The sequence below is a fragment of the Trachinotus anak genome, unplaced genomic scaffold, assembly GCF_046630095.1.
Source record: "Trachinotus anak isolate AG129_WGS33_773 ecotype Australia unplaced genomic scaffold, CSIRO_AGI_Tana_v1 ptg000025l, whole genome shotgun sequence".
Lineage (NCBI taxonomy): Eukaryota > Metazoa > Chordata > Actinopteri > Carangiformes > Carangidae > Trachinotus > Trachinotus anak.
Window position 1 is genome coordinate 3,707,561 of NW_027273876.1, and position 25,537 is coordinate 3,733,097.

General features: G+C 43.1%; 1 protein-coding gene across 2 annotated transcripts in view; it reads left to right on the top strand.

The window, feature by feature from the left end:
* Positions 1-25,537, top strand: part of thrab (thyroid hormone receptor alpha b) — a 192,113-nt gene that overhangs the window by 74,333 nt on the left and 92,243 nt on the right. For both annotated transcript variants that reach the window (XM_071462649.1, XM_071462650.1), the window contains one exon: positions 5,644-5,726. The gene's annotated coding sequence lies outside the window, so the exon portion shown is untranslated. The remainder of the gene's footprint in view (positions 1-5,643; positions 5,727-25,537) is intronic.

Consider the following 25,537-nt stretch of genomic DNA (forward strand, 5'->3'; position numbering starts at 1 on the left):
TGTCCCAAATGTCAGATTTGTCTAAAAAGATTACCAGCGGCTGTGGTCTACTTTTCAGAGACGCTGTCATTTGTGAAGATTAAGCAAAATTTTCTTCTGCGGGACTGGCGTAGCAATTTGTCCGACAATATTCTGTCAAACTGGCAGGGAAAGAATGGGACAGTAATTCACCTTATGCGTGAAAACATAGACGGTGAAGTTCCTTATTCTTGGCTTGATGGATCGAGCAGACAGCATTAAACAGCTGCTTTATACTAACAATCATACAGAAAAGATGCCGCCTCTCACTATTAAAATGAGGATTGCAGAGCAGGCTCATATAAATACTGTGTTTGGCCTGAATATAAAACCACCTTTCTTTTTTAGATTTATTGACAATAAAAGATACAGTCACATAACAAGGTGAACAAAGCATCATCAGCTTTAACGCAGAGACTCACCATCCAGCTGAGAAATCTCACCTTCTGTGTTCAAGAGTTCAGCAGTGTTTCATGTGCACTTGGTCCTAGACTTTCCTTCATCCTGTTTTTCAGTCACATACTTTATACACACTTAATTGTTTAGGAGGCAGCCAGAAAGATTTGCTGTCGACCGCTGGACTACCCTTTAACACCACTTTCTGTGACATTGTTAACAGGTTGTTCTTTCTCTGTCAGTTTCCGTCGTAAAGGCTGTTGAAAGCTTTCCAGTCGTTTACATTCATTTTTTTTTTATTTTCCTCAAGGCAGAGAAACACCTTGTCAGTGATGTGTCCGTTGACAGTTGGTAGAAACGTGCTAGTAGCTAGAGGCTACAAACAGCCCAACATGCAAAACTCTTTAAAACCATAAGGCATATGAAAATGTGCTTTTTCCTGAAAGGGCTCATAATAATCATAATATCTTGTATATATGTATATATATCCTCTATATCAAAAAGTTTTATATACATATATATGTATATGTGTGTGTGTATATATATATATATGTATACACACATACATATATCTTGTCTTTGTGTTAATACAGGGCAGGAGTCAGGATGTGGTTAGCCTAGCTTTGCATAAAGTCTGGCCAATGACTGCAGGTAGGAAGTAGCTAGAAGAAAGGGTTTTTTTTTTACAAGTGACAAATGACAATAAATTAAAAAAATGTCTGCAGATTAATCAAATGAGAAATGATGTATTTACTATAGATGTTTTATTTTCTTCCTGTGGACTTTGCTGTTTCCGCCTACTTCGAGTCTTTAGGCTAAGCTAGGCTGACAACAGACATGAGATTGTCATTATCCTGCTCTTGGAAAAAAGCCCAAAAAAAAGCTCTTCCTATAAAAAGAGTTTTGTATGGATTGTTTGTAGCCGCTAGCAACTTCCTCCCATCTATCAGCAGACACATTGCTAGCAACATGTTTATTTTTACACGGTATCTGACTGAAAAGAAAGCAAATACGTGGATTTATGTTTCAGTGATAAAGTATTGCTTTGGGTAACACTATACAAGGAGCTCCATTCAGGAGAACATCTGCTGTTGTGAGGATGTTAATGTCCAGTCCTCAGGCACAAACATAATTCATTGTATGTACAGTCCAGTGATTAATTCAGTAATCCATCACAAACCTGGGTTGAGATGAGCTCATGTTTTTCTCTTTTCTGTTGTCATGTGATGGAGGAGCAACTTATATTCTTTAATGCTTTTAAAACCTCGCCGCCGGACCCGTACCTTAATCTGCTGCGGCCATCTGCTGAACCTTGAAATCAATCGCCGACCTGTTGGTGTGGCTGTGTGTTGTTGTGTCACAAGACCAGAGCTCGTGTGTTGGCATCTTATGTTGTAGGCAAAATAATTCAGTCTCCATCTGGTTACCAGAATGAAGAGTTAAGGAAGAGCAATATTTTTGTGATTTCCTGCTCCTCCTTGTATCTATTAATCTGTCTATGAAAGTAAGGTGCAGAATAGAGCTGGGTATGTTTAATTTTCCTTTTGATATTATTGCCTATACAATAACAGAGTTATGGTACCTGTACCAAAATGATACTTTACTTTGGGTCCTTCTGTTATCTAATCTTAGATGTTGTTTAAATCATGGATATGTGAAGATGATAAATCATACCAGACATTTAGTGACAGATTTCGGTTCTCGTCAGGTTTCGATTCTCCTGTTATGGACACTTTGTGGTCGGTACTGAGGTTCTGATTGATCCCCAGCCCTTGTACTGAAATAAGAGGTTATTTAGATGCTGCTGCAAGACACTTCTGAACATGGTCGAATCGTTACTGTATGTTTCCTACTTGCAAATAGTAAACTGCATCTCTGCCATTCTGGTTCAAATTAAACTGGGCACATACTGTAAATGGGTCTGAGTGCTGTCAGGTTTAACCCTGCCTCCGAGACCCTCTCACCTGGTCTCTCCTGCACTGATCTTAATTTATCCCTCCCCTAGCGGCTGAGAGCAGGCTTAGCATATGGATTAGCTGGAGAATCGGATGCATGGCCGCACCAAATCGCCATAGCTGCTGATGATAACAAAGCTTAAAGAAATATTCATTTCAGTGCTCCACCTCAGACCTGGGCCGTGGAGGGCCTCAGCTGTGCGGTTGCGCAATAATCCCCGAATATACAGCCATCCTGTGACCTATCCTACATACCCCTCTATATCACATGTGTCACTGGAGAAGTAGTTTGACCTCTTGAGGCCTTTCTGTTAAAAAATGAAGGCACTTAATGGCCCTTGAAAATGTGAGGTAGCATATATAGTGGAAATTATGGGTAAATTGTTATTATAGGAACAAGTGTTACTGTAATAAATAAACAAATAAATAAATAAGAAAGCTGCTGAGCTGAAAAGAAAGGTTAAATGGTAGCTGTAGCTGAAATGAGATGTACAATATTTAAGTATTTGCATCCTTAATTTGCCCTAAGCGAAACAGAAAAGCGTAGACTTGGCAAGATCTGTCTACTATGTCAATATGAGTGTTTTCACTGTTGGAGAAGCCTGTATCATACAGCATGTTCTAATACTGTATGTGCTATTTACCTGTCAGCTGAAAGCCAGTTGCTTGCAGCTGTTTAAAGTCTCAAAAATCCATCAGGCTAAAGCAAACTGGAATCTGTTTTGAAGTGTACCATTTGCTCATCCACTGTGCCTTAAATCTAATAAACTCCTGCTTACGTGCAGCAGCACTTAGCCGTCAATGCTTTCTTTGTGACCTCTTCAAAAAGGTACTTTGTGAGAAACATTCAATGGTGTCAAAGACTTATGCAAGAACGAAACTTGTTAAATGCCAAATGCAGAAGTTCAGTGTAACGTGCATGAACTGCACAGCTTCTATCCACTGACTTTGATTTGTGAGAAATTTGATAGCAAAAGGCCACAGATTCTGTTTCATGTTTCTTTTGATAAGCCATCAAGCAGTGACGTTGGTGTGCATCCCCAAATTGTTTCATTATCTTCTCTGTGTAAGATAGGGGGGGCCTCAGGTTTGCCGCCTGCCAAGGTAGAAAGGTGAGAATGCCGTGGTGCTTCTTGGCTGAATGTCATCAGATAATGATACAAGCTGGAAAACATTATCTAGTTTACCAGAGACAGAGATGATTATGTAATGAGAGAGTGTGTGTGTGTTTTTTTTTCTCCCAAACTATCTGTCAGTGACTGAACTTGCAGAATGACAGGAAATAAATGGGATACATTTTGAACATACTGTACTTCAGGTTTGCCCTAAATGTCACAAACATTTGTCATTGGTGTTGACATTTTAACCACCACGCATAGAGGTGTGTGTGTCTCAAAGCAGAGAGATCAGATACAAAAACTTTGATTTTTAGAATAATAAAAGTGACTAAAACTATCAATAATTTCAAATACTGAATTCAAAATGCCACAGAAGCAGTATTTAGCGCTAGCCTTTTGAGCTTACAAAGATGAATTTTTCACAGAAATGCTACTAATTCGTTTACCCCTGTACCTGGGTCAGTGTCATGTTTCTTTATTTGGTATTTTCAGTAACACTGTATTTGCACATGGCTTCATTACCCAGAAGAAACTGGGGGCCAGTTGAGAGTAGCATTAGCTGCTAACAGTAGCATTAGTCACCCTCTGTAGGCTGCGCCTCTCTGTAACTTTACTGTCAGTTGCCACTTATTATTATACAGTGAGTGTAGTGAGGTTTGAGGTGCCACCAATATATTTTATTATACATTTGTGGTTTTTGATTAAAAAATACTGCTAATTAGCTTTAATTACATAGCACCTTTTGCACACAAAATACCGCTCAAAATGGTTTACACATTTTTAAAAAAATGTAAAAAAAAAAAAAAAAAAAAAAAAAAAAAAGGTAAAAAAAATTAAATAATAAAAGGAAGACAGCCAGTTAGGGCTACAAATGTATCAATTAATCTGTCGATCACTGTCACAAATAATTGGTTGGTTTGTAAAATGTAATTGAAGAGTGGAAAATGAAGATTCCTCTTTGTGTAATGTCTGAAAATGTCTTGGGTTGTCTGACCAACAGTAAAACACTCAGATACTCTTTTTATTATCACAGGAGACAAAGAAAAGCAGCCAATTCTCACATTGCAGAAGCTGGAACTGCAGATTTTCTGGCTTTTATTGCTTGAGAAGTGTATTAAAACGATGAATCAATTATCAAAATAGTTGCAGATTGGTTGTATGGCGATCGATTAACTGACTGCTCGGCTCAGCCTCCGTTAGTGCTGGTTTCAGGCGACGTTGTACAGTACATGGCGCAGGGCGGCATTTCTGACACTGTGGGAACGTTGACGCAGGTTTGTGATCAGGGAACATGGTGACCCAGCAGCGGAGGGGTGGGTCTCGTTCTGACATACAGTGGTGAGTTATTAGGTTAAATTGCTTTTTGACAGCGTTGAATGAGATGTACAGCTGGAGGCCGCTATGTTGAACACAGCAGCGAAGGTGTCTGCACAGGTATGTTAGACATGCATGCTCAGTGGCTTGTCGGCTGACATTCACAGCACTTAGGCAAATCTTCTGACTGCTAATTATTCACTTCTGCTGTCAGCATTGTGGCATCCAGAATCCAATTATGAGTGATAATAATATTCATCCTGGCCAAGCCACCTGGTTAATGTGGCCTGAAGCTTTTCTTTCATGATAGCAGTGCTGCGGGTGTAAATCATAGGCCATGGAGAGCAAAGGAGCCAAAGAGATGACAGAACGAGTACCTGCAGCACATTCCTGAACAGATGCTCCTGGCCTTTTGAGAGTCTAGCAAGGTTCATACTATAAACTCCCTTTGATTCCTTTGGCCAGCCTAAGCCTTAAGTTAGACACTTCATTTGGCTAAAGGATTAGACTACTAAGCCTTTTAGTGTTAAGCTGGTCACATGAAAATCTAACATCGGTTTGCATAGACAAGAAAACCCTGCACCTCCTTCGGGGATTTTCCTCTCTTGAACTCTTGAGACTCCTCCCATGTCATCCCTGACTTAGCAGTACATGCATGCATCAGTGGCCATGTGGATTTCCTTGCACTAGATCTGCAGCTATCTGCAGGATTTGTCTAAGTCTCTGTCTTCGCAGGATCACTCTGTAAGCTCGACTCCTCCTAGTGTGTTTTTCCCTGGTGGATGTTTTTCTTTTGCCAGCAAAGATATGAAGGAATCACAGATTGTCTGTTCTGATTGCAGAGTTCCCTGAGACCTGTGTTGGAATGAAAGCTGGGATCAAAAGCAAAGACACAACACTGAAGTGAAGGCAACTGACCACCAAGGTAAGACATGCTCTCGTGTCTGCGGAGGCTGACGTATTCGCTGTTGAATCCCTCACTATTCCTGTTTCTGCACGCACTTAATTAACTGTGAACCTACATCAGTGGGTGTACAGTTACACTGATACCTCAATAGTGTCACAAAGTCACAAGACTGGTGATGGTGGCGGGGTGTGTAGTTGGTTTCATTTTTCCATGCAGGCAAAGATATCAGATGTGGTGTCAGGGGCTGGGGGAGGGCTGTATTTATAGAACACATGAGCTGCACTGCACATACGACATGATGGTCAGACTGTCCAATAAAAATTGAAAAGATCAAAAATGGAGCATCCAGATACCAAGAGGCTGCAGCTCAACTTTCCCTTTCTTCTTCTTCTTCTTCTTCTTCTTCTTCTTCTTCTTCTTCTTCTTCTTCTTCCTAGCTGAGATACATGAGCCCAGCTTCTTTTCTTTACGCCTGCTGGCGGCGGGGCCAGCGTGGCATCGCACAGTTCACAGACCCCGACTTGCAACAGTCGGCGCTCCTCCCGAAGAGCGATACCTCGCTCTGTGTGGAACTTGCACTTTCCCCTCCAGTCATCGGGCTGTGCATTGCTGGCACGTCACGCCTTCGGCCCACACCGGTTTCCATGTTCACTGATGACCCTTTTCATGTTGCATTTTCATGCTTTATGTGTGCACCATGCACTGACATGTGCAGCAGGACAGAGCAGTTATTGTTAGGGTTGGGGGTCCAATAATATTTTCCGGAGTCTGACTCCTTTCGAAACACAACCCTGCTGGGTATTTAGCTGAAAATATTAAGTTCAGCTCTGTCATCATGGTGTTGTTGGCAGAAACACTGCCAACAACAGAAAGTGAGATGAATGAAAGTGAGATGGAATGTTGATAAATGTGTATTTGACACATTAAAATAGCTGAAAACAGCTCTAGCCTACAAATGTTTGCATATCCTTGAGTTCCACAGTTCAGGATTTAACATCGATGAGCTTAAACCACTGATAATTATTGTCATGTTGCAATTAGTGAGATTGTTGCAGCAGAAAAGACTCATGACTCTGTTGATCGCTGTTACACACAGTCCACTTCTGATTGTTGCAGAGTGATGCTTCGCTCTCTAACCAACAATCCTTGGCTGAGCACAAACAGCATCTTGCAGAGAGTTTTACTTTCACCTTTTGGCAAGTTTCTGAAGGCGGGAACAAGCTTCTCTGTAGTGTTTGTAAGCAAATGTGTTCAGGTTTTGTTAGGAGATATCGTAATATTTATATATAGCCTAAAAATAACAACGACAGCCTGTGTGATGCTCAGGTCCGTGAGAAATGTGTGTGAGATTTGTGAGGTGTGATTGCCCATCAAATCTGTCTCTGTGCAGATGTGAATCTTCTCAGATAAACAAAAACAAACCAGGATCCAAAACAGAACCTTACTCCAGTTACAGACTCATTCATCTGCTGTGGCGGGCAGGACGCTGGCTATTAGCCTAGTTTTTCAGTAAGAAGCAAACACTGAAACCAAAACAAAGTGACTTCTGTCAGAGGGATGAGAGGAGATCATGGCCGCTGCACAGCCACACACATCCTGCCCTTGTGCTTCTCAGGTGGCAGAGAGAACAAGCTGAGCCACTCCCCGCCCATCTGTCATGCCCATCAGGGGAATCAGTTTCCCGCTTTGGAAAACACACACACACACACACCCCGCCCCCCCCCATCTGGGCACACATTCACGGAATCAAACACAAACATGCACACACATAATCAAATGGACAAATATGTACAAACATCCACATGCACACACAGACGGATACAGACACACACACTGTCTCACACATTCAAATTCATACGCAGATAATCTCTGCGCTGCGCTGACATTTATCTCCGACCAGGGACGAGTGTGGATCCGCGGAGCAGGATAGGCAAACTGTGAGTGGGCAGGGAGCCAGCGGTTGAATTACTTTTATTCTCCGACAGTTTGACTCACCACCTGGCCGGGTAATCCCAGCGCTGGCTTTTGGACGGTCTCCCGCACTAAACCTCGATTTCAATTTGACTGAATTGAATTTCTCATATGGCCGTTCAGCCGCTGTCCGGCTCGGACTGAAACCAGTGAGAGAGACACAGTGACATTTCAACTGAAACCATTACAGCCAGTCGGATGTGCTGCTGCTATATTACTGTCATCCCCTCTTCTGTTTGTGACATTTGAATGAGCATTTTTTCCCTGATAATCAATAGACTAACTTAATAACCTGCCTTCATGCTCTTGGATGTCTAGACAGCAGAGACGAGCGGCAATTTGGTTTTACTCTGCAAAGTAGCTGGGGATTAATTTTGAGAAGACAATTACCAAACATGATGCTAAATGACATTTCCAGGAACTGTGGCAACAATAAGTGTAAAATGACGCCGGCTAATACCAGGTTGAATTAGTTTGTCTTTGTGCGGCTCAATTTGCGGTTGTGTTAATACTGTGATATGTGGCTTTACCTGTGCTGTAGCCAGGAGCCAGGAGGCTTGGCTGGGTCTCAGCGCGGCGGTGGAGGCGTGACGGCTCCCAGCGTGCTCTTGCTGTGAAGGGGCGAGTGCAGCCGTGATGTCAGGCTGCAGCGTCACGGAGCTGGAGTGGGTGGTATTTTCATGAAAGTGTGCGGTTTCTTGGACAGCTCTCTCATTCACCGAAGGGAAGTGGTTTTTGCCTGCCTTTCAGCAAAGCACAGAATGTTCCTCTTTTGCAGCTCTCTATTTGTGCTCCCTTATTTCATTCATTTTTGTGCGATGGTATCAATGTGTGTATTAAAACAGATTGTGCTCGGGGTCAGAGGGAAGCGGAAAAGTGCAAACCACATTTGGCAGAGAGGAGAAAGTGTTTGTGGTGTAATGTTGGGTAATATTGTTACCAGCTGAGACTGCTCACCTCCCAGAGCTGTGTTTGGGTTTTAACTGGAGTTGATTGCTCCTTGTTTCCTTTTGGACTGTGTGGACTGTCTTTGAATCGCCTTCTTTTAAATCACATTTTATGCACTGATGTGCAGTTTGAGCTTTGAGTGATGCACATGTGTCGTCAGGCCACTGCAGCAGGAGTCTGGCTTCAGGAGCTGCAGCAGTTAAAGCCAAGGACAATATGAGCTCTGCTGTACTGGAGACATGGCACAGAATTCATTGACTTAATGTAGCAGTGATATAGGACAGAACGTCTCAACACCGCTTGGTTGTCCTGTGCTTTTTTTTGGGGGGGGTTTTGTGGTTTTGGTTTTAAGTTATTTCATATTGGCTCCGTCAGCAGCCCTTTTTCTGGAATCAGTTTCTTAAGCCTTCTATATAAATATACCCTGTGGAGTTTCCTGTAAACACACACTCATGTTTACATGGAGCCTCCTCACCAAAACAAATTCTGTGTATCCCTCAGACCTTAGAAAAGTACTGAATGCTTTTTTTTCCTGTATAAAACATCTGCAAAGCTGATATTTGGATATAATGAAAGCAGCCTTCTTCTTCTCTGAGTCCACACCTGGAGCCAGGAATGTGTATTTGTGTTTGGACCTTGAGCTACTTAAACATGACTCTGTCCATAGTCATTTTTTCTATTTACAACAAAGAAAAGCATCTAATCTTCACATATGAGAAGCTGGAACCAGCAAATGTTTGACTTTGTTTCTTGAGAAATGACCAAAACTATTCATTGATTATCAAAATTGCAGATTAATGTTTTACGTCGACCAACTTATTGATTAATTGACTACTTGTTGCACCATCCACAAGCTTTTGCAAATCTACCAAGTCCTGATCAGGGTGTTTCAAACTACACGATGGCAATACATTTTTCTTGCAGTTTCTTGGAGTGTGTGTCTGTGATGTGAGTCATGCCGATGCCTCAGGCTTTAGTCAGAAACTCTGCTCTACCTTTAAGTCAGTTTAAAGACCGACGTGTTGAAATACACATCAAAAATAAGACGTCATGTTCCCTTTAAAGGCTGACGTTCATTTTAAATCTTCGGCAGCTCAGAGGACGGGCGGCACAGCTTTATTGCTGGTCTTCAGATTCTTCTTTTAAAGTATGTTTCTCCTGCTGTGGGAGCTCCTTGTGCGATCACTCAGGTGCAACTGTGGACTTCAGGCCGCGGCGAGGAGGGAGAGCATCAGATCTGACGTGCTGATTACAGCGTGAGTCACGATGACAGCTGAAATGTTTGCTTTAACTCTGAACAATTTTTCTTGCAATTTGGCAGCACCCTCTGACCCCTGCTTGGAAACCTGTGACCACAGCTTTGGCTGCAGGTCACATCCATGTTGCGCATCACTGCGGTTCTCCATCAGGTCCTCTGAACCACCGGCCGCCGCAGCAGCTCCTGTCACACGGCCAACTGGATATCATGGTGTGAAACAGATATGATTGTATCAGCTGCTGTGCAGCTTCAGGCTCACAATGAATGGTTTCTTTTTGTAAACCAGACTGGACACATTGTTCTGAGATCACACTGTTTCCTGACTCTGCAGTGACAGCCAGTCTGACAGGAAAACTAATACTTAAAGTTTGACATTCTACTACATTTACATACTTGAATACATTTTGTGAATGCCTCCAGCTTTTTTAGGTCTGCTCATAGACAAAATCCTCAGTATTCTTCTGTTTACATTGACAGTCATTATTGTAAATGAAAGCCACAGAGTTGTTAAACCGCTACCTGCTCCTGCAGTTATCTGCTGCAGTGCTCTGAGCCTGTGGTGGCAGTTGCATGTCAGTGAGGTCTGGAGTATTGTGTAACATACCCATTTCTAATTACAGGGCCTGATAAGACATCTGATATAGATGGTAATGAAACATGGTTGAAGGCATATAAATGAAACCACAGTGTGAAGGGCCTCTGTGGTAATCACATCATGGCAGCGCCTGCAGTGAAGGCTTCAGCTGTGTCTGTCAGGTCTTCCATTTAGCTCTTCCTCACATAATACTTCACTATCTATGAGAAGACATCTGCTATTGAGTAATAGCATCAAAATCCATGTGAACATTTATAGCCATTGCCACTGTTTGTCTCGTGTCTGGTGTTGCATTAATAATAAAAGCATCCATCTGTATAATTGGTTAAGCAGCTAGAGGCCGATGTGATATGTCAATAAAAGTGTAATTTGATCATTAATCAGCAACAATTGTAATATTTGCAGAATTATTAATATAAAGCTACAAAGATTAATCGAGGAGTTAATCAAAAGAAAATGAATGGTTGATGGTTGATGTATGTTCATCACAGCTGTGTTTATGCTCAACATGTATACGCTGTAGAAGACATGAGGGCCTAATGCTTGCATTGCATTTTGTTCCTGTTTCTCTCCCTGAGTGCCTCCTCCCCTCCCCCGTAATCTTTCCCCAAGGCGGTGTCAGTTGAGGCGCAGAACAGGTGCAGCAGCAAGTGATAAGAAAACACAAAGTTCCTGCTCAACAGTTGGCCTCTGCCACATTATACAGTATGTGAGACATACAGTCCAGTCTGCCGTTTTCATGAGAAGGGACCGGGTCAAAATACGCGACAGCACGAGACACCGTTTTCTTGTTTGATCCTGCTCTGGTTGTATGTCAGTCCAGACTCCTGGGACGTCTGTAGTGAAGTAAATTTAATGAAAGAGATAAACAGTTTGGTTCAGAACTTGATTTTGGGGGAACGTTCGTCATGGTTCCGTCTTCCGGTATCGCAGTCTCGGTTTCCGAATCATTACCCCCCCATGGCATTAAGTGTATTTGCAGAGAATTATGATGTCACAGTGAAGTTGACCTTCATCACTTCATCATTTTATCCTTTTAGACATTTGTGTGACATTTTGCCATAATTACTGTAAACCTTCAATTAAACACTGAGTCACTTTTACTGGCCTGGTGTGTCAAATAAAGAGAATGATGCTCATGTTCAAAAACAATGGCGGCAAAGACAAAATGGCAGGGCGAGAAATTTCTGAACTGTCACTTATCAAATTTGCTCATGCAAACAAAGGTTTAAATAAAACTATGGTAACCTAAGGCTTTCTGAGGCAGGTTACTGGTATTGATATGGATCTCTCTCTCTCAGGGTCAAATGAATGATTCGTAATGTGTTATTTGAAAGCCTGGTAATTTTTATACAAGTAATATCCATACTGGTTTCAGTTTGATAGTATTTCCCATCTGTGCTGGGCATGAGTTCTGTGCAAAAGGAATTTAAGGCCTGTCCCAAATATGAGCTGACTGAATTCAGCGACTGAAGCAAATAAAAGCCCGGGGTTGAAGTTTTACAGTAGGTAGGAGTTCTTGAGTTATGGCCTGTGAGGTCACCATGAACTTGACCTTTGATCTTTGATCACCAAAATCCAATCAATTCATCCTTGGGTCCAAGTGACAGTTTGCGCCAAATTTGAAGAAATACGCCTTGAGGCGTTCTTGAGACATCGCATTCACAAGAAAGAGATGCTTGTACATGTGGACGAGTACAGACGTAATGCCTCTGGCTGCAGCTGAAAGACGTCACGGTGTCTTTCACCTCTAGTTAAGGACATCTGCTGGTTTACAAGTTTAATGGTTAACACATCAGTGTGGATAAGTAGCACTGTACAGTACATCTTGTTTGGAAAGAAAGTGTGTCATTTTGTCTCACATGCTCTGAGGGAGCATGTAAGAACACGCCGGCCCATATGGGTCCATACCTGCTGTTTACAGCTGTATATAGTGGTGTATGTGTCTGTGGTGAGGAGGATCTGATGCAGTGTTCAGCAGCGGCTCAACCCAGAGACGTGGGTGTTCAGAGTTGGTGTTAATTTCAAAGCTGCTCTGTGGTCCGGGGCACCTCGCTGTGACTCAAAACAAAAGTCACTATATCTGCGGCCAGCATATTTATTATGTACATACTGCGGTAAACATGGGTACAAAGCTCTGGATACACTGAACATTTCCATGATGAGGAACAGACCGATTTTTTCTAGAGGGGCAAAGACATGGGGAGAAAGAGGGGAAAAAAAAAACGAAACACAAAGAACAGAAGAGTTTGAGGGTGGTGGGCAGCATTAACCAGTTTAGAAAAGGGCATTCCAGCTCTTTTGTTGTGGGGCCACAAGTATTCCAGTCTTCCATGCTCGCTCCTACTCCTTTGTAACACATCCAAAGTGAACTTTAGGTGACTCCAATAAAGGCAGAGAGAGAGAGAGAGAGAGAGAGAGAGTATTAAATGGCTGGGGTTGGGAACACTGGCTCATTACAAACAGTGGACAAGTCTTTTAGCCATCACACTGACACACAGTCTGCTTTCAGTTTTACGCAGGCATGTGCAGAGTCTATGTCCCTTTACGCGCTCTCTATTAAAGACAGGCGGGGAGAGACACAAAGCTCAGTGCAGACACACATGTGCATACAGAACCCACCTCGCACAGACGTGTGCAGTAGATGTGGATTTCAGCAGGTAGAGAGGGGATGGGCACAGGAATGCGTCAGCGCACCTTGTATTGTATTTGAGTGAGTTCCAGCTCAGTGAACCGTGTTCTGCACCTTCTCATTAAAGACGCACTTATGTAAGCTGGCAGGCTGGTTCCAACATGCCAGGACCACTTAAAGCCAAACTGGGACATTTTTCCCTCCATAAGTGTGAGCACAGAGGTCGTGCAGACTTCTATAGGTCACGCAATAAAAAAACATTCACGCCTCTTTTTTATTTAGCTTGATAATTGGTTAACTGGGCGTAGGCTGTAGTCTTTGAGTGATATCTTTACTAATATCAGAGCCAGACGTATGACTCATTGTCTCCCAAATGACTGGAGAGGTCTCGTTCTCCTTCTAATTTAATTTAGCTCTATTACATCAATTGCCCACGTGCCCTTTGGCAAAGCACTTCCTGTGCGAAACCTCTGCCAAGTCTGTCAAGGTTGGTGCAGCTGAAATTGTGTCATGGTGGTTTGACACACCCCCTGTGTGTGTGTGTGTGTGTGTTAGTTTTGTGTCGTTGAGTCTTAATGCTTTCTAGTTAAACTGCTGGATTTCAACCCGTTGAAATGACACGTGTGAGAGTGTTGCAGCAATGCTGTGCTCTCAGGAAACATGCAGTCTCATCCTTGACCTTTGACCTCTCTGCACACGACGTCAATCTGAGCGAGGCAGCTGGGGTCGTTATCAGTCGAGCTTCATGTTCGAGTGCTCTCCTTGACAGCGCCTTGTCTCTGTGCTTCCAGATTTGAGACATTTTGCCTGGGACTGAAATAAAACTCATGTATTATGTCTCAAACTAAATGTACTAAAGGTTGTTGGAGTGGGGTCGGCTGTTGATGGGGATGTTGGTGGTTTAAGCCCTGGCTCGTTCTGGATGAAGCATATCAAAGACGATAAACTCCTGCTGTGTTTAAGTGGAGCAACAAAAAGGTAAGACTGTGACGTAGGTGGGTGATTATTCTTATCATAGAATAATCAGCAAATGTTCACTGGTTCCAGAGTCTTTCCCTCCTCATGCACCACTCAGCTTTGCCTAAGTGTTATATATGCAGTGATGCATTCAGGTGTAAAAGTTTTTGTTTCTGTGTGTGTTTTCTCCAGCACTGTGTCACTGTGTGCGTCTCCCTCTGTATTTGACCCCAGACAGAATGTGTGTCTGTGTCAATGTGTGGTCTCTGAGTGTGTTTATCTCTGTCTGTCTGTCCCTGTGTCTCTCTGTCTGTGTGTGTGTGCATGCATAGCCCACGGCTGTGTGAGTCCACGTTACTGTGCGAGTCTGGATAATTCCTACACCCTCCATACGCTCATGCACACAGCAGCGGGAGACGATGCAGAGGCATGCCTGGGGAAGTGATCAGGAGAGGCCTGTGTTTTATGGAACATACTGTACTAAGCTGCGCCGCTGCAGTGGAGGTGCTATAAATAGAAGGTGCTGATAAAGAGGAAGAAAAAAAAAAGAAAAGAAAAGGGGGCTCAGTGTGAAACAGACTCGCCAAGCCGGTTCCTGCTAGAACAGCGAGAGGATCACTGCAAGTCCAGGCCGAGCTAAAACCAACACCGAGGTGCACAAGAGCTTATTTCCAAGGACAGAATTAAAAGCGGCAGTATTCTCAGATTTACTTTTGAATTTATGTGTTTATGTTAGGGGTTAGGGTTTCAAGCCTTGATGTATTTATGATTTTCATGAGGGAAGTAACCTACATTCATATAGGTGAAGTGTGACAGACTGCGGCCCCATCTGACGCCGGCGCGGAGGTCTGTCAGAGAATCGTCTGTCTACAAACACGGCAGATGTTTGTCAGAGAAACAGAGAAATGTTGGTGTAAAATTCATTCGTGTTGAGGATGAGTTTGATGAGGTTGGGTTCTTTCCAAAGTTACGTGACCGCAGCACAGTGTGTAGTACCCGAGGCTTGACCCGAACGGCGGGAAAGCCACCCAAACCCAGGACGCATAAATCTACTTAAAAAAAAAGAAGAAATCTGATCCCGAGGCAGTAAGACCTGGTTCGGAATAGACCCCAGGATAATTAGACCTGATCCAAAATGTGTCTGACTCTGACCAGACTTTGGTAGCAGCTCCATCCATTAACGAGAGCAGCGGTGGTCATTTTTTCTGCACTTCACTCTCACCTCTGAAAAAACATTTTTTTTCTCTTGTCATAATTGTGAAACAGGCTGTAATCAGGGCTGATAACAAGCTCACCACTCAGCTGTTAGACACACGGACACACAGATCTTCTCCTTGTCCTGGTTCCTAGTATAAATAACTAGGATAACTAGTTATCAGGAAGTGGACTCATGAGGTCTTCTACGATATAACGATATAATAAAAACAATCTTGTATATTATTGATTGATTCAATAAAGTGAAGCAGAAATAGAATCAATGTAGTGGATCTAATGGTTTGATGTATCTTTTAATGAGATTTTTTGACACTGTGGCCTCTGTAGCTGCAGTGGGTCTGGAGGAGGCCTGCTGGTTTTCTGGTGGTTGAGCATGAGAAATGAGAGGAGTCTTAACCCCTGTGGTGGGCGACACATTCTCAGGAAAGAGGAGTTTTGTAGGTTCTCAACCACACTCCTCGCCCTCTGATCCCGCAGGTTATAATGGGGCTTACAGCGATGGATGAAGCTTTGTTTGCTCGGCCTTAAAAGATAAAGTCGAGAGAAGAGAACTGCAGGAGATGTGCAGCCTCCCTCTTGTTTTGCACGTGAACACGGCGCTGAGAGATTTCAGGCCTTCGCTAGAATATGGCACAAAGAAAAACCTGTTTCTCTTAAGTTTGCGAAAGTTCCTACGAGACTCCGTTAAAGGCTGTGGACTCCTCAAGGTGCTGATACATATTGAACAGGTTCAGCCCCAAGGTTGCAGCACATCAGTTAAAAAAATAGAAATCAAAAAGCCGGCGTCATCGCCAGTTCTTCGTCAAAAGAAATCTGATCTGGACAACGTGCTAGGTGCTCATTAATCTGTTTAATTTCACCTCAAGCACCTTTTTCCTTTATCAACACTGCTCCTTCATACACCAGACATTGGCCCCATACAAGCTCACTTTCCCAGTGGTGTGCAACTCTTTTCTTTAGCTTGAAGAGGCTAAATCCTCAGCTGACACCCAGCCCTCTTAAACGGCACTGAAACCCATTTTAATGACCTTGTTTTTCTTCTATTCTTTGTCTCACTCTCCTTGACCCTGATCTTCCCTCATCCCCTTTATTCTACCTTGGGTTGTTATAGCTCCAGAACACTCCTACAAATATACTGTATTCCTCCATGCTAGCTCACAGTAACACACACACACACACACACACACACACACACACACACACACGTAAACCATCTGGCACACACTGCACCCACAATGTTCCCATTTGGAATTCTCCCATTCCCTCATTCCCAGAATATTGTTTCACCATAGCAACACCAGCATGTCTGCTCTCTTTCTCTCTCACTCTCTCTCTCTCTCACACACACACACACACACACACACTTATTTCATATTCAACACATTCCCCTTTTCCCTCCCCCTTTCTTTTACTTTATACCCCAGTCCTTGGCTGGTTTTTATGGCCCCCCACTCCCGCTCACTGTGTTCCTTCAGGAATTTTGGCTGGCGTTCAAAAATCCTAAATCAACTACAGACCGCCACAGCACCCTGGGCCCCTTCGCTCCGCGTCTGTCACCCCACATGTTGACCCCAGGGAGCGGGTTTTTTGTGTGTGTGGAGAGGGAGCTGACAATCAGGCCACTGACAACCTGTCCCAAGATGGTTTTTCTGCAGACTGTCAGATGGCCCCCCTCTTTTTGCCCCCCCCCCCGTCTGTCATTTTCTTACTCCTTCACTTCCAGTTTGCTGCATTTTGTCGCTACCTGATAAATCATCCAGCAGCATTTAACTAACCCCTGTGACCCACGTCACTCTCACTCTCCTTCAGGGGGACGTTGGATTTTATAACCCCCGACCCCCCTCCCCCCACTTAAAATCTCATTATCTCTCATAAAGAATTAATCTGTATATTGGCGACGTGCACTTGCACAAGTTACATTCTGTCTGCCAATTTACAAAAGAGCACACACACTAATAGAAACATGACATTAATGTAAAGCAATTGAATTAGCTAATTGAAGGTTCTCGTTGCCCCTTAATTAAGGAAGGAAGCATAAGATACAAGCAGAGGAGGAAAAGTCAAAATAAATTCAAGTCATCCTTCTCCCTGTTACAGTACAATCAACCCCTCTGCAGTGTCTGAAACCTCTGTTACTGTAAGATGTGTTCAACAGGACTGTGGAAGAGGTGGAGAGTGTGTCACATCTTCCAGAGTAGTGTGAAGTAGTTTCAGCTCGCTCCTGTTTAGGGTCTTACATCATTTTGCTTTTAAGAGGCATAAATTAAGTGAAGGTCTTTAATATTTGGAGTTCCTAATGCTCTCAGGAAAGAGCGCTGCACAAGTTTTTGTCTTTTTTGTATTCTTGTGTACATGTGCATCATTTTTGCCTTCGCCAGCCTCGTTCTAGTTTCGTCTCTTTTCTAGTTTTGTCTCTTTCTCTTCCGAAGCGCACACCCCGCGCTGCGTTTCCTCCTTTGGGAGGGAAAGAGAAAAGAAAAAAGCAAACAAAGTCAAGTGGAAAGAAATTTGTTCTACAGATGTTGTCTGTCCTGCAGCCAAAAGCTCAGTCCAAGAGAGGATTTCTTTGTCTTCCTGCCCTTCCTGTCTTCATCTGAGTATCCCCGTGATTCGTCTGCCGTCCCTCCACCTCTGTGTGACCCTCCTGTCTCATTTCCTCATCTTTGCCGTCTCCGCTCTTGTTCTCCAGTACATCGTGTTTGACTGGTCTGTGGATGCTAATTAACAAACTGCCTCTAATTGTTTTTACTGTGTCGGCGGAGTGTAGTGCTAAGATCTGCTGAGCTCTGTCAACGCAGGAGTTCCTCGGCTCTGCCTTTTATGTGGGCTCATGTAAATAAGACGTAGTGTGTGTAGGGCTGCGCAGGACAGTGTTCAATTGTTGTTGGTGCACGTGTGAGATGCTCAGATGACAAGGCTGCAGCACATTAGTCCGGTGATTTAGTGAGTTTGGCTGCGGCGCCACCCTTATCCCCTCCCGCCTCGACTCCCTCGCTCGTTCAGCCCTCTGTAGTAGGCATCTGTGGTCGTCCATTGTGTTTGGTCTGGTTCAGATTTCCAGTTTGGTGGCTCCTCTGAGGGGCGGAGAGCACATGTCTGCAGCCAAGCCGGCTCCCACACATCTGTCCAGTTCCCTCAGTCATGTTCACAACTGGAACCTACAGTGTGATATGCACCTATACTGTATATATGTAACATAGTTTTTTTTATTGCATTAAGATAATCTCTCAGTTAGCATGCATAGACTTATTTATGTGTACAGTTATTTATTTGCACTATTATTGTCATTCTCATTATAATATCAAAGGTTTTGTTATGCACTGTTGTTGATCTTTTTGCACTAATGCTGTTTCTTCATGTGAAAAGTTTGTCTTGCACTGGTTCTTTGGTCTTTTTTGTGTATTTGTGTGTTTCTTAATGTTTACTCTGTGTGGCCTTTAAATTGCCCCTTGGGGAATAAATGACGTTTCTTGAATTGAATTGTATGTAAACACTGTAAACACTCCTGTTTCCTGCCACATTTAAAAGTGACACTATCAGAAATAATCCTTGCGTGCTGATTTTTAATTGGGAATTTAATTTATGGCTCCGCATCAAGCATGCTTGGGATTGAACAGGTTTTTGTGAGAGTGTGTGAGACCTGAAGGTCTTTGGACATCACGAGCTCTCTGTGAAGCTGAGGCTGGCTCTTGTCCCCAGCTGCTCCCCGCCCGTCCACCCATCACCTCCCTCTGCTCCCAGTCCATTTACAGTCAAGTGTGTTTATCCAGCCTGAGCCCATGGTGGTCCACACTGAAAGCTAAACATGGTTAACAGACTGTTCCTAACTTGTTTAAGGATCACATTTTTCCAGGATTATTAGATTAGAAGTTGTCCTCTTCGGTCTGAGGAGTCAACAGTTCAGTGGCTCTGACAAACTGTGTACAGCAGTGTTTTGTTTCCGGGCATTACACACAAAGCTGGTCTGTGTCACATCTCCAATTTATTCAGCTACTCAAATAGTTCTGGTGCTGTTGTTGTCGTGCTCATAGATAACAGTTGGAGAAACAGTTGACCAATCAGAGCTCTGTAGGTGGGATAAAGGACAGACACAACATCTAGCAGAGTGCATATCTACATTCATGAAAACCAGGGACCACAAAATGACAACATGTGTGGATCCGTCTGCATATTTCTACAGTCGTTGTGAAAAATGCTCCTTACAGCAACTTTGACCACAACTTCTTTGTTGACTTTGAACAGTGTCTCTCTCGACTGATTCTTTAGAACATAAGAAGACCAAAAACACCCCCTCATCCAAACAGGAAATGGCCTGAATCTATCATATTGCCTGATCACACTTTTTTAAAAATGACACAGCATAATTCATCTATGTGTTTTTGTAAATTGATGGTGCTGATTGTTTGGTGGCACTGTGACTATTTGCAGGATGAGTTGGCAAACTGCTGTAGCTAGCTAGCAATCAGCTAGCTCTAGCTAGTTACCCATCTGCATCCATGGAAAACAGTCACCACAAAACAGCGACAGAGTTTAACAAGACTAACAAATCTTATTTTGATTAACCTGCTTTCACAGATTCCATGTCCACTGATAATTTCTGTCAGTGAACACATTAACTGTAACTGTTTAGTAAGGTCAAATCAAAATAAATTCAAACAGAGAAAACTGAACAAAATGATGTGTGAAGCTACACAAAGTTCTCTTGCACTGCACTGGACACTGTTGCATCAGACCCTTCGAAGCCTTTTAGCTGTTCTGCAACCTGAGCATGCCAGCTACCACAGAGCCTCCTCCAGGCCTGTTGTGGTTGCTGACATTTGTCTTTGAATAACAGCCTGTAGTTTACCATCCCAGATTCCCTGGAAGATACAACAGGCCTGACTCTGTTTAACATTCCTCAGCTGGCAACAATGATATTTAATAATTATTTCATATCTTCAGATGAGTAGCTCCGCTCTTTGTTCGACCAGTAGACATCATTTCAGGAACCATTATCAGATGTCGGTGACACAAGCCAACAGAGCCAAAGCAGCAGGGTTCCTGATCCGGGATTCACAGAAAATGTTTCCACTTTATCACCGATTTGATCACAGATCATATAGCTGTCACATCTCCTGTTCTCTGAGCACAAAGCCAAGCGTACAGTTACTCCTCAAGGAGTGTGTCTCTGTTAGAGATACCCGAGCCCACCAAAACATGGCAGCTCATATGTTGAGCCATCAATTATGTACTGTGTGAATGGCATCACGTTTTCTGGCTGTAGAGCTTGTTTAATTCAGGTTTGGCTCTGACGGCGTTGCACAGACAGTGGTTATATTCTGAGGCTGATATTAAACAGTGGCATGGTAAAACTTCATATATCATGTGATCCACTGGCTCCTTGGAGCTCAACTGTAAAATGCTATGAGTCATTTAGCTTAAGGGGAAACCTTCATGGTAGATTTCCCACAACTTCACCTGTTTCATAATGATAATGAAAAAAAACCTCCTCCCAAGACGACTACATGACAGCGCTAATCCACAGCCTCATAGGAAATGAGTTTTCTGTTACGGCTGCTGCAGGTAGTCTTAAAGAACGCAGGTGTACATTATTGAATGTTGCATCCCTGAAGGATACTGTTGGTTAGCTGCCGCTGTGCCATGCACTGTGCACAGCACCTTGCAGTATCTGTGCTGCGCCTCGCAGCGCTGTCGTTGTTGCTCCGGTTTTTAAAAAAGCAACACAGCACATGTACACAATCAGAGAATTTGGCAGAGCCGTCGGTCAGAGTGCACGGCTGCCAGTACTGACGCTGTTTCCTGTCAGACACCCGTCTGTTCCCCCGCCAGGCCTCTACTCCAATGTTGTTGTGCTTATCTGGCGAGGAGAGCGAGGGAGGTGGGAATTGGCTTGAACTTATGACAAAGTCAAAGTTGGTCCAGATCAGCTGGGAAACTTTGGCTGCTGTGCGATCATCAAGCTGCAGCTAAGCTCCTGAATGTCTTTCACTGGGAAACTGGAAACTCACACTGCAGCGTGTTACTACAGAGTTTATTTACTGTGCTTGTGTTTATTTTGATTCTGTCCAGCATTGATTTTGCAGGACAAGGACAAATTCAGATACTGCTGTTGAGATGTGACAGGAAGTGCTTAAGAATTTGATCTGAGTGAAGTCGACCTGTTCTAACTTCATTTTGCACATTCCTGACAAGAAAATATAGCATGCATAAGGAATGACAGTGGGGTTTTTGTCCTTGATAATAAAAGAAGTTTCTCAAATGTGAAATGTTAAGTGCAAGAATTTGGTCTTAATAATAGTGTTTAAAATGAGCAGAATTATGATATCAATCAGGAATTATCTGATCAGAGAATAAATGAACAAGATAATGAATCTGATCAGACTTTTATTGTGATATTTTATACTTCAAAGTGTTTGATATTTGGTGAAAAAGACACATTTGTTACTAAAAGTGTCTAAAACAGGTTCAGAACTCTGTTCATGTGAAGTTCACCTTTTTTCCTTCTAGGTTAGAAAGACCCTGTTCTGCCTGGTGTCTGAGTTTGTGTTGTATGACTTGTGGGGCGTGTTGTGCGTCCCGACGGGAGCGCTGCCCTGACCTCGTCCACACATGAGGAGGTGCTGAAGGACTCAGACAGAGGTCACTGAATCCGGGGGTCTCACAGGAACAAAGTCACCAGGGAAAGCTACCCATGAAATCTGCCTCCATCCTCCCATCTCTTTTCATAACCACAAACATTAGTCAAAATTTGACTGACCTCAGGTCAGCCCGCATTGAGCAGCTTGTCCGTCTTCCAGAGTGGTTTATGGATTGGCAGTGACCTCTCCACTGGAAGAGAGGAGGTAGGACAGGAGGTCATGTGGCTTCAGGCTGGGTAATAATTTTCCTGCTGCAGCTGGCAGCCGGCCCATCCCGCCTCCCCTTCACACCTCCCTCCAAACACCTGTGTACCTGCAAAAATGTTATTATCTCTCTCTATTTTTACCGTGAGCACAGTTGCACTGAATAAATGCTGTTTTCTTCCCCTGTTTACTGAGTGTACTGTAACTTTGAGAAATACCCACTTTATTTCATGCATTAACTTCAGCTGAACCCCATCACTGACGCTGACTTTACTTCACATGGGGGTCTGTTTGCTGTTTCTCCAGCAAAGACCACTTCCACACTTCCCCCCTCCTCCTCATCGTCTCTTGTGGTTTCTCGATGCACAGACCATAGACTGTATATAAAAAGGCACAGACGTGTCAGCATGATGGCTAATTATTATTATCGTATAGAGCTTCGCTTCCTCAGGCATTCGCTGTACGTCACAGGCCTCCAGCTGATATCGCACAGGATTTCTGTCCGACCCGTCCTGCGCGGTGACATGCAGCGAGCTTGTGTCTCGACATGGCTCAGGTTGAGTCACACCAGACTTCTTTCCCTGCTGATCCACTGTGCTCTGCCTCTCCAGAGAGCATGTTACTGGTTTCATGTGAGTGGATGGGATTCTATCGCTTTCATCATTCTTCAGATTATCTGCTGCCGCCACTTGTTTTAATGTTGTTAGACGCAGCGAAAGGCTGCAGCAGGGTGTAACACCATCTGCCATGCTGTCAGCTCGAATATAGACCTGCATCTGTGGCTTCTCTCGATGAAGATCTCCCTGTGTTCATGGTGTAGATCCACTGGCGTCGCCTCTCCAGCTGGGACAATGCACTCTCACATCAGATCCACAGACCAGCAGGCAGCGAGGTGGACACCCTCCTTATCTGTGGTCTGAGAGCGAGAGGGCGGAGAATTACCAAGCCTGGGACTGTAGCACAGCTCGATGCCATGCTCAAGTACATAATGTACTGCACATTACACGTGCTGTACCGTGCACTGCAGGGTAGCATTAAAAGCTGGAGGCAAGCTAAGACAAATAAGGGAGTGTCTGCACTATGTCCTGCTGCAGATTTCAGAGTTTATCAAAAAAGCAAAACAGTTTGTTTTATTCACACTGGCAGGAGGGGTGTTCTGGATGAGATATTATCTATAGACTGGGGCAGGGTTCCAACATGTATGCAGAGCATTAGGTGAGGTTCTTAAGGCAGAATGGCGAGCTCTCTTTGCCAATTTATACTTTACTTTGTATCTGCAGGGGCTGCAGCTAATCTTAATTGCAATTATTAGCACTCTTTGTTTCAATTAATTATTTGTTTAGCCTGTAAAATGTCCGGAGCCCAAGGTGACGTCTTTTAATTGCAAATTTTTCTAAGAAATTTAATTAAAAACATATGTCATGAAGAGAATCAGCTTCTTAAAACTTTAAAAACTTTTCTGGCAGTTGTTTTTGTTTGGGCAGATTGCAGCAAAATTTCTTTGTATTGGCAACAGGGTAAAATAATCTCCCCCCGATTGGCAGAGTTTCTTCACGAGAAGCTGCACACAAAGGCCAATCAGGCTGCGCAGACACCACAAGGTGCAACATAACACAGCGTCTCTTCTTACAGTCATTCAGAATCACTTTCACTTCTCTAATAATGCAAATTACCAGAAACCAGCCTTGGGACATGTCTAACAGAACGTCCTTCACATCACCTAAGTTGTGTAGATTTGGAAACATAAAGCAAAGTCATTTTGTTGTTGTTGAATTAATATTTCTGCTTGTAGCAGCCTTTAAACAAATAGAGCTGGATGAGAAGATTGATACCACTAAATATGAAGCTACAAGGAGGTTAGCTTAGCTTTGCATAGGTTAGTATAAAGAAACAGGGCTTGGCTCTGTCTAAAATTAACATTCACATCACTAATTACATTTTGTTTAACTTGCACAGTAACAACACCACACAAATGAGATGCGATTTAATGAGCTTTAGATGTGCTCGTATGCTAAGCTAAGCTAAGCTAACAGTCAGATAATAGAGAGCACAACGAAGAAGACATGAACCTTTTTTTTTTTTATGCTAACAAACTAATCTTAATTTAATTTTTTTATAATCAAAAGGGTTTGAATTCCAACTGCAAGTGCTGAGGTTTATCATAAATCTTAGCTTTTCACTCTCTTCCTCTGTAATGATCTGTTGCAGTTTCTCCTTTTCTCAGCCGGGATTCACTGTTGCTCTCTGACACCCCTGCAATTTGTTTTTGCTCGCTGACGCTCTAAATTTGGTCTCCTTCTTATCCGTCTCTGCCTCTGTGTAGCTGTATCTACAGGGACCATATGATGCAGCTACAAGAGGCACATCCCAAACCTGAAAGAGAGAGAGAGAGTGGAACCTCACAGGCCTTACATTACATTGTACGCCACGGCTGTGCATTTCTCAACGCAGACAGAATGGAAACTCCACAGAGGAAAAGCAGCGAGTAATAAGAGCCCAGAAAAGAAAAGAGGAAGATACATAGAAGAACAAGTAGTTCCAAGCCTGAGAGGGCCTTGCAAATTCTCTGTGAGCGTGTGGTTCCCATGACAGCGTGATATCTATATCAACCTGCTGCCATTGTACTGATTGTCAGTCAGATGAAGGCTTTTCTGTGAATTGAATTGGCTTTCTTGCAATACCTCTTGTGTTGTGCGCTCTAGTTGGCCGTATGGATGAGTGACATATTGATATAACACAGGAGTTTTATTACTGATGCCTCAAATTTGGCAAAGTTTGATTTCTATCAAGGTTTGTCTCCTCAAAGAATAAGTGAACTAAACTACACATTAGACTTGGGTAGAGTTGTTTCAGTGCCTCTGATACCGCCTAGAATACGGTGACTGGTATCGGCGAGTACGCAAGTTTACGCACCTTACGTTTACCACGTAATTTATTATTAAATTTTATAGTTTCACACCTGGATAAAACAGCTGTTTTCTTCTTCGCTGCTCTAAAACAGTAGTTGTCAGTGTCTGCACAGCACAACTTGCTGTGTAAACTACTGTTTTAGAGCAGCGAAGAAGAACTGATTTCCTGTGAACAATGTAACATTAGCCATTACTAAAATGTCAACATGTTACACTGGAAACTCCCACCAGTAAAGATTTATTTCAAGATGTATTTTTTTTTTACAGTCAAATTAGATAATAAAAGAAAGATTTTTATGAAATTCATGTATCAGTTCATGTTTTACAAAGGGTTCAACCTGAACCCTGTATGGATGTGACATCACATCCATACAGGCTCCTCTGGCCAGTAAACATTTAGGTATTAAATGGCTACTTGACATTGAAATGATGGTGCAGATGTGCTCCTGTTGTTCTGTGTGTATTTCTTGGTTGTCATTTCATCTCAGCTGCTTCACCTTAG